Genomic DNA, 12,812 nt, shown 5'->3' with positions numbered 1-12,812 from the left:
CTATACAAATAAAATTGAATTGAAATTGAATTGAAAAAATAGAAACCCTTAATATGGTCTTTTTTTAGTGTGTCATAGCACTTCTTGTCCAAAGGTTTCCAAAGATATCCAGGTGTTGTTTTATTTCATTTTATTGCAATATCGGTGGCAGAAAACTTGAATACACAAATCCATTGCAACCAGGATGGCCGAGTGGTTAAGGCGTTGGACTCAAGATCCAATGAGCGTATGCTCATGTGGGTTCCAATCCTACTCCTGGTAGAGAATTGAACTGCTCTTTACTGGTATTTGGGCAGATCTCAGCAACTACTGGTCCCACAGAACATAAAATTGTCCTCTTGCTAAAACTTTAGCAATGCCCCAAACCATCACACCACCACCATTATGCCTGACTAATGATACAAGATTGCTATTATGCTCTTAATATTTAATTCCATAAAGATATCAATATAGATACCCTAAATATGGTCTTTTTTTAGTGTGTCATATCACTTCTTGTGCAAAGGTTTCCAAAGATATCCAGGTGTTGTTTTATTTCATTTTATTGCAATATCGGTGGCAGAAAACTTGAATACACAAATCCATTGCAACCAGGATGGCCGAGTGGTTAAGGCGTTGGACTCAAGATCCAATGAGCGTATGCTCATGTGGGTTCAAATCCTACTCCTGGTAGAGAATTGAACTGCTCTTTACTGGTATTTGGGCAGATCTCAGCAACTACTGGTCCCACACAACATAAAATTGACCTTTTGCTAAAAATTTAGCAATGCCCCAAACCATCACACCACCACCATCATGCCTGACTAATGATACAAGATTGCTATTATGCTCTTAATATTTAATTCCATAAAGATATCAAAATAGAAACCCTTAATATGGTCTTTTTTTAGTGTGTCATATCACTTCTTGTCCAAAGGTTTCCAAAGATATCCAGGTGTTGTTTTATTTCATTTTATTGCAATATCGGTGGCAGAAAACTTGAATACACAAATCCATTGCAACCAGGATGGCCGAGTGGTTAAGGCGTTGGACTCAAGATCCAATGAGCGTATGCTCACGTGGGTTCCAATCCTACTCCTGGTAGAGAATTGAACTGCTCTTTACTGGTATTTGGGCAGATCTCAGCAACTACTGGTCCCACAGAACATAAAATTGTCCTATTCTTGAAAATTTAGCAATGCCCCAAACCATCACACCACCACCATCATGCCTGAATAATGATACAAGATTGCTAACATGCTCTTCACAAATCATTCCAAGAAGAAATCAAAATAGAAACCCTTAATATGGTCTTTTTTTAGTGTGTCATAGCACTTCTTGTCCAAAGGTTTCCAAAGATATCCAGGTGTTGTTTTATTTCATTTTATTGCAATATCGGTGGCAGAAAACTTGAATACACAAATCCATTGCAACCAGGATGGCCGAGTGGTTAAGGCGTTGGACTCAAGATCCAATGAGCGTATGCTCACGTGGGTTCCAATCCTACTCCTGGTAGAGAATTGAACTGCTCTTTACTGGTATTTGGGCAGATCTCAGCAACTACTGGTCCCACAGAACATAAAATTGTCCTATTCTTGAAAATTTAGCAATGCCCCAAACCATCACACCACCACCATCATGCCTGAATAATGATACAAGATTGCTAACATGCTCTTCACAAATCATTCCAAGAAGAAATCAAAATAGAAACCCTTAATATGGTCTTTTTTTAGTGTGTCATAGCACTTCTTGTCCAAAGGTTTCCAAAGATATCCAGGTGTTGTTTTATTTCATTTTATTGCAATATCGGTGGCAGAAAACTTGATTACACAAAGCCATTGCAACCAGGATGGCCGAGTGGTTAAGGCATTGGACTCAAGATCCAATGAGCGTATGCTCTCGTGGGTTCAAATCCTACTCCTGGTAGAGAATTAAACTGCTGTTTACTGGTATTTGGGCAGATCTCAGCAACTACTGGTCCCACACAACATAAAATTGTCCTATTCTTGAAAATTTAGCAATGCCCCAAACCATCACACCACCACCATCATGCCTGAATAATGATACAAGATTGCTAACATGCTCTTCACAAATCATTCCAAGAAGAAATCAAAATAGAAACCCTTAATATGGTCTTTTTTTAGTGTGTCATAGCACTTCTTGTCCAAAGGTTTCCAAAGATATCCAGGTGTTGTTTTATTTCATTTTATTGCAATATCGGTGGCAAAAAACTTGAATACACAAATCCATTGCAACCAGGATGGCCGAGTGGTTAAGGCGTTGGACTCAAGATCCAATGAGCGTATGCTCACGAGGGTTCAAATCCTACTCCTGGTAGAGAATTGATCTGCTCTTTACTGGTATTTGGGCAAATCTCAGCAACTACTTGTCCCACACAACATAAAATTGTCGTTTTGCTAAAAATTTAACAATGCCCCAAACCATCACACCACCACCATCATGCCTGACTAATGATACAAGATTGCTATTATGCTCTTAATATTTAATTCCATAAAGATATCAATATAGATACCCTAAATATGGTCTTTTTTTAGTGTGTCATAGCACTTCTTGTCCAAAGGTTTCCAAAGATATCCAGGTGTTGTTTTATTTCATTTTATTGCAATATCGGTGGCAAAAAACTTGAATACACAAATCCATTGCAACCAGGATGGCCGAGTGGTTAAGGCGTTGGACTCAAGATCCAATGAGCGTATGCTCACGTGGGTTCAAATCCTACTCCTGGTAGAGAATTGATCTGCTCTTTACTGGTATTTGGGCAGATCTCAGCAACTACTTGTCCCACACAACATAAAATTGTCGTTTTGCTAAAACTTTAGCAATGCCCCAAACCATCACACCACCACCATCATGCCTGACTAATGATACAAGATTGCTATTATGCTCTTAATATTTAATTCCATAAAGATATCAATATAGATACCCTAAATATGGTCTTTTTTTAGTGTGTCATAGCACTTCTTGTCCAAAGGTTTCCAAAGATATCCAGGTGTTGTTTTATTTCATTTTATTGCAATATCGGTGGCAGAAAACTTGTATACACAAATCCATTGCAACCAGGATGGCCGAGTGGTTAAGGCGTTGGACTCAAGATCCAATGAGCGTATGCTCACGTGGGTTTAAATCCTACTCCTGGTAGAGAATTGAACTGCTCTTTACTGGTATTTGGGCAGATCTCAGCAACTACTGGTCCCACACAACATAAAATTGTCCTATTCTTAAAAATTTAGCAATGCCCCAAACCATCACACCACCACCATCATGCCTGACTAATGATACAAGATTGCTATTATGCTTTTAATATTTAATTCCATAAAGATATCAAAATAGAAACCTTTAATATGGTCTTTTTTTAGTGTGTCATATCACTTCTTGTCCAAAGGTTTCCAAAGATATCCAGGTGTTGTTTTATTTCATTTTATTGCAATATCGGTGGCAGAAAACTTGAATACACAAATCCATTGCAACCAGGATGGCCGAGTGGTTAAGGCGTTGGACTCAAGATCCAATGAGCGTATGCTCACGTGGGTTCCAATCCTACTCCTGGTAGAGAATTGAACTGCTCTTTACTGGTATTTGGGCAGATCTCAGCAACTACTGGTCCCACAGAACATAAAATTGTCCTATTCTTGAAAATTTAGCAATGCCCCAAACCATCACACCACCACCATCATGCCTGAATAATGATACAAGATTGCTAACATGCTCTTCACAAATCATTCCAAGAAGAAATCAAAATAGAAACCCTTAATATGGTCTTTTTTTAGTGTGTCATAGCACTTCTTGTCCAAAGGTTTCCAAAGATATCCAGGTGTTGTTTTATTTCATTTTATTGCAATATCGGTGGCAGAAAACTTGAATACACAAATCCATTGCAACCAGGATGGCAGAGTGGTTAAGGCGTTGGACTCAAGATCCAATGAGCGTATGCTCACGTGGGTTCAAATCCTACTCCTGGTAGAGAACTGATCTGCTCTTTACTGGTATTTGGGCAGATCTCAGCAACTACTGGTCCCACACAACATAAAATTGTCGTTTTGCTAAAAATTTAGCAATGCCCCAAACCATCACACCACCACCATCATGCCTGACTAATTATACAAGATTGCTATTATGCTCTTAATATTTAATTCCATAAAGATATCAATATAGATACCCTAAATATGGTCTTTTTTTAGTGTGTCATATCACTTCTTGTGCAAAGGTTTCCAAAGATATCCAGGTGTTGTTTTATTTCATTTTATTGCAATATCGGTGGCAGAAAACTTGAATACACAAATCCATTGCAACCAGGATGGCCGAGTGGTTAAGGCGTTGGACTCAAGATCCAATGAGCGTATGCTCACGTGGGTTCAAATCCTACTCCTGGTAGAGAATTAAACTGCTCTTTACTGGTATTTGGGCAGATCTCACCAACTACTGGTCCCACACAACATTAAATTGTCGTTTTGCTAAAAATTTAGCAATGCCCCAAACCATCACACCACCACCATCATGCCTGACTAATGATACAAGATTGCTATTATGCTCTTAATATTTAATTCCATAAAGATATCAATATAGATACCCTAAATATGGTCTTTTTTTAGTGTGTTATAGCACTTCTTGTCCAAAGGTTTCCAAAGATATCCAGGTGTTGTTTTATTTCATTTTATTGCAATATCGGTGGCAGAAAACTTGAATACACAAATCCATTGCAACCAGGATGGCCGAGTGGTTAAGGCGTTGGACTCAAGATCCAATGAGCGTCTGCTCACGTGGGTTCTAATCCTACTTCTGGTAGAGAATTAAACTGCTGTTTACTGGTATTTGGGCAGATCTCAGCAACTACTTGTCCCACACAACATAAAATTTTCCTATTGCTAAAAATTTAGCAATGCCCCAAACCATCACACCACCACCATCATGCCTGACTAATGATACAAGATTGCTATTATGCTCTTAATATTTAATTCTATAAAGATATCAAAATAGAAACCCTTAATATGGTCTTTTTTTAGTGTGTCATAGCACTTCTTGTCCAAAGGTTTCCAAAGATATCCAGGTGTTGTTTTATTTCATTTTATTGCAATATCGGTGGCACAACACTTGAATACACAAATCCATTGCAACCAGGATGGCAGAGTGGTTAAGGCTTTGGACTCAAGATCCAATGAGCGTATGCTCACGTGGGTTCAAATCCTACTTCTGGTAGAGAATTAAACTGCTGTTTACTGGTATTTGGGCAGATCTCAGCAACTACTTGTCCCACACAACATAAAATTATCCTATTGCTAAAAATTTAGCAATGCCCCAAACCATCACACCACCACCATCATGCCTGACTAATGATACAAGATTGCTATTATGTTCTTAATATTTAATTCTATAAAGATATCAAAATAGAAACCCTTAATATGGTCTTTTTTTAGTGTGTCATATCACTTCTTGTGCAAAGGTTTCCAAAGATATCCAGGTGTTGTTTTATTTCATTTTATTGCAATATCGGTGGCAGAAAACTTGAATACACAAATCCATTGCAACCAGGATGGCCGAGTGGTTAAGGCATTGGACTCAATATCCAATGAGCGTATGCTCACGTGGGTTCAAATCCTACTCCTGGTAGAGAATTGATCTGCTCTTTACTGGTATTTGGGCAGATCTCAGCAACTACTTGTCCCACAGAACATAAAATTGTCCTTTAGCTAAAAATTTAGCAATGCCCCAAACCATCACACCACCACCATCATGCCTGACTAATGATACAAGATTGCTAACATGCTCTTCACAAATCATTCCAAGAAGAAATCAAAATAGAAACCCTTAATATGGTCTTTTTTTAGTGTGTCATAGCACTTCTTGTCCAAAGGTTTCCAAAGAATCCAGGTGTTGTTTTATTTCATTTTATTGCAATATCGGTGGCAGAAAACTTGAATACACAAATCCATTGCAACCAGGATGGCCGAGTGGTTAAGGCGTTGGACTCAAGATCCAATGAGCGTATGCTCACGTGGGTTCCAATCCTACTCTGGTAGAGAATTGAACTGCTCTTTACTGGTATTTGGGCAGATCTCAGCAATTACTGGTCCCACAGAACATAAAATTGTCCTATTCTTGAAAATTTAGCAATGCCCCAAACCATCACACCACCACCATCATGCCTGAATAATGATACAAGATTGCTAACATGCTCTTCAAAAATCATTCCAAGAAGAAATCAAAATAGAAACCCTTAATATGGTCTTTTTTTAGTGTGTCATATCACTTCTTGTCCAAAGGTTTCCAAAGATATCCAGGTGTTGTTTTATTTCATTTTATTGCAATATCGGTGGCAGAAAACTTGAATACACAAATCCATCGCAACCAGGATGGCCTGATTGGTTAAGGCGTTGGACTCAAGATCCAATGAGCGTATGCTCACGTGGGTTCCAATCCTACTCCTGGTAGAGAATTGAACTGCTCTTTACTGGTATTTGGGCAGATCTCAGCAACTACTGGTCCCACAGAACATAAAATTGTCCTATTCTTGAAAATTTAGCAATGCCCCAAACCATCACACCACCACCATCATGCCTGAATAATGATACAAGATTGCTAACATGCTCTTCACAAATCATTCCAAGAAGAAATCAAAATAGAAACCCTTAATATGGTCTTTTTTTAGTGTGTCATAGCACTTCTTGTCCAAAGGTTTCCAAAGATATCCAGGTGTTGTTTTATTTCATTTTATTGCAATATCGGTGGCAGAAAACTTGAATACACAAATCCATTGCAACCAGGATGGCCGAGTGGTTAAGGCGTTGGACTCAAGATCCAATGAGCGTATGCTCACGTGGGTTCAAATCCTACTCCTGGTAGAGAATTGATCTGCTCTTTACTGGTATTTGGGCAGATCTCAGCAACTACTGGTCCCACAGAACATAAAATTGTCCTTTTGCTAAAAATTTAGCAATGCCCCAAACCATCACACCACCACCATCATGCCTGACTAATGATACAAGATTGCTAACATGCTCTTCACAAATCATTCCAAGAAGAAATCAAAATAGAAACCCTTAATATGGTCTTTTTTTAGTGTGTCATAGCACTTCTTGTCCAAAGGTTTCCAAAGATATCCAGGTGTTGTTTTATTTCATTTTATTGCAATATCGGTGGCAGAAAACTTGAATACACAAATCCATTGCAACCAGGATGGCCGAGTGGTTAAGGCGTTGGACTCAAGATCCAATGAGCGTATGCTCACGTGGGTTCAAATCCTACTCCTGGTAGAGAATTGATCTGCTCTTTACTGGTATTTGGGCAGATCTCAGCAACTACTGGTCCCACAGAACATAAAATTGTCCTTTTGCTAAAAATTTAGCAATGCCCCAAACCATCACACCACCACCATCATGCCTGACTAATGATACAAGATTGCTATTATGCTCTTAATATTTAATTCCATAAAGATATCAAAATAGAAACCCTTAATATGGTCTTTTTTTAGTGTGTCATAGCACTTCTTGTCCAAAGGTTTCCAAAGATATCCAGGTGTTGTTTTATTTCATTTTATTGCAATATCGGTGGCAGAAAACTTGAATACACAAATCCATTGCAACCAGGATGGCCGAGTGGTTAAGGCGTTGGACTCAAGATCCAATGAGCGTATGCTCACGTGGGTTCCAATCCTACTCCTGGTAGAGAATTGAACTGCTCTTTACTGGTATTTGGGCAGATCTCAGCAACTACTGGTCCCACACAACATAAAATTGTCCTATTCTTGAAAATTTAGCAATGCCCCAAACCATCACACCACCACCATCATGCCTGAATAATGATACAAGATTGCTAACATGCTCTTCACAAATCATTCCAAGAAGAAATCAAAATAGAAACCCTTAATATGGTCTTTTTTTAGTGTGTCATAGCACTTCTTGTCCAAAGGTTTCCAAAGATATCCAGGTGTTGTTTTATTTCATTTTATTGCAATATCGGTGGCAGAAAACTTGAATACACAAATCCATTGCAACCAGGATGGCCGAGTGGTTAAGGCGTTGGACTCAAGATCCAATGAGCGTATGCTCACGTGGGTTCCAAATCCTACTCCTGGTAGAGAATTGAACTGCTCTCTACTTGTTTTTGGGCAGATCTCAGCAACTACTGGTCCCACAGAACATAAAATTGTCCTCTTGTTAAAAATTTAGCAATGCCCCAAACCATCACACCACCACCATCATGCCTGACTAATGATACAAGATTGCTATTATGCTCTTAATATTTAATTCCATAGAAGATATCAATATAGAAACCCTTAATATGGTCTTTTTTTAGTGTGTCATATCACTTCTTGTCCAAAGGTTTCCAAAGATATCCAGGTGTTGTTTTATTTCATTTTATTGCAATATCGGTGGCAGAAAACTTGAATACACAAATCCATTGCAACCAGGATGGCCGAGTGGTTAAGGCGTTGGACTCAAGATCCAATGAGCGTATGCTCACGTGGGTTCAAATCCTACTCCTGGTAGAGAATTAAACTGCTCTTTACTGGTATTTGGGCAGATCTCAGCAACTACTGGTCCCACAGAACATAAAATTGTCCTTTTGCTAAAAATTTAGCAATGCCCCAAACCATCACACCACCACCATCATGCCTGACTAATGATACAAGATTGCTATTATGCTCTTAATATTTAATTCCATAAAGATATCAAAATAGAAACCCTTAATATGGTCTTTTTTTAGTGTGTCATAGCACTTCTTGTCCAAAGGTTTCCAAAGATATCCAGGTGTTGTTTTATTTCATTTTATTGCAATATCGGTGGCAGAAAACTTGAATACACAAATCCATTGCAACCAGGATGGCCGAGTGGTTAAGGCGTTGGACTCAAGATCCAATGAGCGTATGCTCACGTGGGTTCCAATCCTACTCCTGGTAGAGAATTGAACTGCTCTTTACTGGTATTTGGGCAGATCTCAGCAACTACTGGTCCCACACAACATAAAATTGTCCTTTTGCTAAAAATTTAGCAATGCCCCAAACCATCACACCACCACCATCATGCCTGACTAATGATACAAGATTGCTAACATGCTCTTCACAAATCATTCCATAAAGATATCAAAATAGAAACCCTTAATATGGTCTTTTTTTAGTGTGTCATAGCACTTCTTGTCCAAAGGTTTCCAAAGATATCCAGGTGTTGTTTTATTTCATTTTATTGCAATATCGGTGGCAGAAAACTTGAATACACAAATCCATTGCAACCAGGATGGCCGAGTGGTTAAGGCGTTGGACTCAAGATCCAATGAGCGTATGCTCACGTGGGTTCAAATCCTACTCCTGGTAGAGAATTGAACTGCTCTTTACTGGTATTTGGGCAGATCTCAGCAACTACTGGTCCCACAGAACATAAAATTGTCCTATTCTTGAAAATTTAGCAATGCCCCAAACCATCACACCACCACCATCATGCCTGACTAATGATACAAGATTGCTAACATGCTCTTACAAATAATTCCAAGAAGAAATCAAAATAGAAACCCTTAATATGGTCTTTTTTTAGTGTGTCATAGCACTTCTTGTCCAAAGGTTTCCAAAGATATCCAGGTGTTGTTTTATTTCATTTTATTGCAATATCGGTGGCAGAAAACTTGAATACACAAATCCATTGCAACCAGGATGGCCGAGTGGTTAAGGCGTTGGACTCAAGATCCAATGAGCGTATGCTCACGTGGGTTCAAATCCTACTCCTGGTAGAGAATTGAACTGCTCTTTACTGGTATTTGGGCAGATCTCAGCAACTACTGGTCCCACAGAACATAAAATTGTCCTTTCTTGAAAATTTAGCAATGCCCCAAACCATCACACCACCACCATCATGCCTGACTAATGATACAAGATTGCTAACATGCTCTTACAAATCATTCCAAAAGAAATCAAAATAGAAACCCTTAATATGGTCTTTTTTTAGTGTGTCATAGCACTTCTTGTCCAAAGGTTTCCAAAGATATCCAGGTGTTGTTTTATTTCATTTTATTGCAATATCGGTGGCAGAAAACTTGAATACACAAATCCATTGCAACCAGGATGGCCGAGTGGTTAAGGCGTTGGACTCAAGATCCAATGAGCGTATGCTCACGTGGGTTCAAATCCTACTCCTGGTAGAGAATTGAACTGCTCTTTACTGGTATTTGGGCAGATCTCAGCAACTACTGGTCCCACACAACATAAAATTGTCCTTTTGCTAAAAATTTAGCAATGCCCCAAACCATCACACCACCACCATCATGCCTGACTAATGATACAAGATTGCTATTATGCTCTTAATATTTAATTCCATAAAGATATCAATATAGATACCCTAAATATGGTCTTTTTTTAGTGTGTCATATCACTTCTTGTCCAAAGGTTTCCAAAGATATCCAGGTGTTGTTTTATTTCATTTTATTGCAATATCGGTGGCAGAAAACTTGAATACACAAATCCATTGCAACCAGGATGGCCGAGTGGTTAAGGCGTTGGACTCAAGATCCAATGAGCGTATGCTCACGTGGGTTCAAATCCTACTCCTGGTAGAGAATTGAACTGCTCTTTACTGGTATTTGGGCAGATCTCAGCAACTACTGGTCCCACAGAACATAAAATTTTCCTATTGCTAAAAATTTAGCAATGCCCCAAACCATCACACCACCACCATCATGCCTGACTAATGATACAAGATTGCTATTATGCTCTTAATATTAATTCCATAAAGAAATCAAAATAGAAACCCTTAATATGGTCTTTTTTTAGTGTGTCATAGCACTTCTTGTCCAAAGGTTTCCAAAGATATCCAGGTGTTGTTTTATTTCATTTTATTGCAATATCGGTGGCAGAAAACTTGAATACACAAATCCATTGCAACCAGGATGGCCGAGTGGTTAAGGCGTTGGACTCAAGATCCAATGAGCGTATGCTCACGTGGGTTCCAATCCTACTCCTGGTAGAGAATTGAACTGCTCTTTACTGGTATTTGGGCAGATCTCAGCAACTACTGGTCCCACAGAACATAAAATTGTCCTATTCTTGAAAATTTAGCAATGCCCCAAACCATCACACCACCACCATCATGCCTGACTAATGATACAAGATTGCTAACATGCTCTTCACAAATCATTCCAAGAAGAAATCAAAATAGAAACCCTTAATATGGTCTTTTTTTAGTGTGTCATAGCACTTCTTGTCCAAAGGTTTCCAAAGATATCCAGGTGTTGTTTTATTTCATTTTATTGCAATATCGGTGGCAGAAAACTTGAATACACAAATCCATTGCAACCAGGATGGCCGAGTGGTTAAGGCGTTGGACTCAAGATCCAATGAGCGTATGCTCACGTGGGTTCAAATCCTACTCCTGGTAGAGAATTGAACTGCTCTTTACTGGTATTTGGGCAGATCTCAGCAACTACTTGTCCCACAGAACATAAAATTGTCCTTTTGCTAAAAATTTAGCAATGCCCCAAACCATCACACCACCACCATCATGCCTGACTAATGATACAAGATTGCTAACATGCTCTTACAAATCATTCCAAGAAGAAATCAAAATAGAAACCCTTAATATGGTCTTTTTTTAGTGTGTCATAGCACTTCTTGTCCAAAGGTTTCCAAAGATATCCAGGTGTTGTTTTATTTCATTTTATTGCAATATCGGTGGCAGAAAACTTGAATACACAAATCCATTGCAACCAGGATGGCCGAGTGGTTAAGGCGTTGGACTCAAGATCCAATGAGCGTATGCTCACGTGGGTTCAAATCCTACTCCTGGTAGAGAATTGAACTGCTCTTTACTGGTATTTGGGCAGATCTCAGCAACTACTGGTCCCACAGAACATAAAATTGTCCTTTTGCTAAAAATTTAGCAATGCCCCAAACCATCACACCACCACCATCATGCCTGACTAATGATACAAGATTGCTAACATGCTCTTAACAAATCATTCCAAGAAGAAATCAAAATAGAAACCCTTAATATGGTCTTTTTTTAGTGTGTCATAGCACTTCTTGTCCAAAGGTTTCCAAAGATATCCAGGTGTTGTTTTATTTCATTTTATTGCAATATCGGTGGCAGAAAACTTGAATACACAAATCCATTGCAACCAGGATGGCCGAGTGGTTAAGGCGTTGGACTCAAGATCCAATGAGCGTATGCTCACGTGGGTTCAAATCCTACTCCTGGTAGAGAATTGATCTGCTCTTTACTGGTATTTGGGCAGATCTCAGCAACTACTTGTCCCACAGAACATAAAATTGTCCTTTAGCTAAAAATTTAGCAATGCCCCAAACCATCACACCACCACCATCATGCCTGACTAATGATACAAGATTGCTATTATGCTCTTAATATTTAATTCCATAAAGATATCAATATAGATACCCTAAATATGGTCTTTTTTTAGTGTGTCATATCACTTCTTGTGCAAAGGTTTCCAAAGATATCCAGGTGTTGTTTTATTTCATTTTATTGCAATATCGGTGGCAGAAAACTTGAATACACAAATCCATTGCAACCAGGATGGCCGAGTGGTTAAGGCGTTGGACTCAAGATCCAATGAGCGTATGCTCACGTGGGTTCAAATCCTACTCCTGGTAGAGAATTAAACTGCTCTTTACTGGTATTTGGGCAGATCTCAGCAACTACTGGTCCCACACAACATAAAATTGTCCTTTTGCTAAAAATTTAGCAATGCCCCAAACCATCACACCACCACCATCATGCCTGACTAATGATACAAGATTGCTATTATGCTCTTAATATTTAATTCCATAAAGATATCAAATAGAACCCTTAATATGGTCTTTTTTTAGTGTGTCATAT

General features: G+C 38.8%; 15 non-coding genes across 15 annotated transcripts; all 15 read left to right on the top strand.

The window, feature by feature from the left end:
• Positions 1 to 589: 589 nt before the first annotated feature.
• On the top strand, positions 590 to 672 carry trnal-caa. The gene has a single exon. It is a non-coding gene; the product is annotated as a tRNA-Leu (tRNA).
• Positions 673 to 1,822: 1,150 nt separating this feature from the next.
• On the top strand, positions 1,823 to 1,905 carry trnal-caa. The gene has a single exon. It is a non-coding gene; the product is annotated as a tRNA-Leu (tRNA).
• Positions 1,906 to 2,644: 739 nt separating this feature from the next.
• On the top strand, positions 2,645 to 2,727 carry trnal-caa. Its single transcript has one exon. It is a non-coding gene; the product is annotated as a tRNA-Leu (tRNA).
• A 1,561-nt stretch (positions 2,728 to 4,288) lies between these two features.
• On the top strand, positions 4,289 to 4,371 carry trnal-caa. The gene has a single exon. It is a non-coding gene; the product is annotated as a tRNA-Leu (tRNA).
• A 2,382-nt stretch (positions 4,372 to 6,753) lies between these two features.
• trnal-caa lies at positions 6,754 to 6,836 on the top strand. Its single transcript has one exon. It is a non-coding gene; the product is annotated as a tRNA-Leu (tRNA).
• Positions 6,837 to 7,164: 328 nt separating this feature from the next.
• On the top strand, positions 7,165 to 7,247 carry trnal-caa. Its single transcript has one exon. It is a non-coding gene; the product is annotated as a tRNA-Leu (tRNA).
• Positions 7,248 to 8,399: 1,152 nt separating this feature from the next.
• Positions 8,400 to 8,482, top strand: trnal-caa. The gene has a single exon. It is a non-coding gene; the product is annotated as a tRNA-Leu (tRNA).
• Positions 8,483 to 9,221: 739 nt separating this feature from the next.
• Positions 9,222 to 9,304, top strand: trnal-caa. Its single transcript has one exon. It is a non-coding gene; the product is annotated as a tRNA-Leu (tRNA).
• Positions 9,305 to 9,631: 327 nt separating this feature from the next.
• On the top strand, positions 9,632 to 9,714 carry trnal-caa. The gene has a single exon. It is a non-coding gene; the product is annotated as a tRNA-Leu (tRNA).
• Positions 9,715 to 10,039: 325 nt separating this feature from the next.
• Positions 10,040 to 10,122, top strand: trnal-caa. Its single transcript has one exon. It is a non-coding gene; the product is annotated as a tRNA-Leu (tRNA).
• A 328-nt stretch (positions 10,123 to 10,450) lies between these two features.
• trnal-caa lies at positions 10,451 to 10,533 on the top strand. The gene has a single exon. It is a non-coding gene; the product is annotated as a tRNA-Leu (tRNA).
• Positions 10,534 to 11,271: 738 nt separating this feature from the next.
• trnal-caa lies at positions 11,272 to 11,354 on the top strand. Its single transcript has one exon. It is a non-coding gene; the product is annotated as a tRNA-Leu (tRNA).
• A 327-nt stretch (positions 11,355 to 11,681) lies between these two features.
• On the top strand, positions 11,682 to 11,764 carry trnal-caa. The gene has a single exon. It is a non-coding gene; the product is annotated as a tRNA-Leu (tRNA).
• A 328-nt stretch (positions 11,765 to 12,092) lies between these two features.
• Positions 12,093 to 12,175, top strand: trnal-caa. Its single transcript has one exon. It is a non-coding gene; the product is annotated as a tRNA-Leu (tRNA).
• Positions 12,176 to 12,503: 328 nt separating this feature from the next.
• Positions 12,504 to 12,586, top strand: trnal-caa. The gene has a single exon. It is a non-coding gene; the product is annotated as a tRNA-Leu (tRNA).
• Positions 12,587 to 12,812: the final 226 nt, after the last annotated feature.

Source organism: Oryzias latipes, chromosome 10 (assembly GCF_002234675.1).
Source record: "Oryzias latipes chromosome 10, ASM223467v1".
NCBI lineage: Eukaryota > Metazoa > Chordata > Actinopteri > Beloniformes > Adrianichthyidae > Oryzias > Oryzias latipes.
Note: the sequence above shows the minus strand (reverse complement) of the source record. Positions and strands in the feature narration are given on the sequence as shown.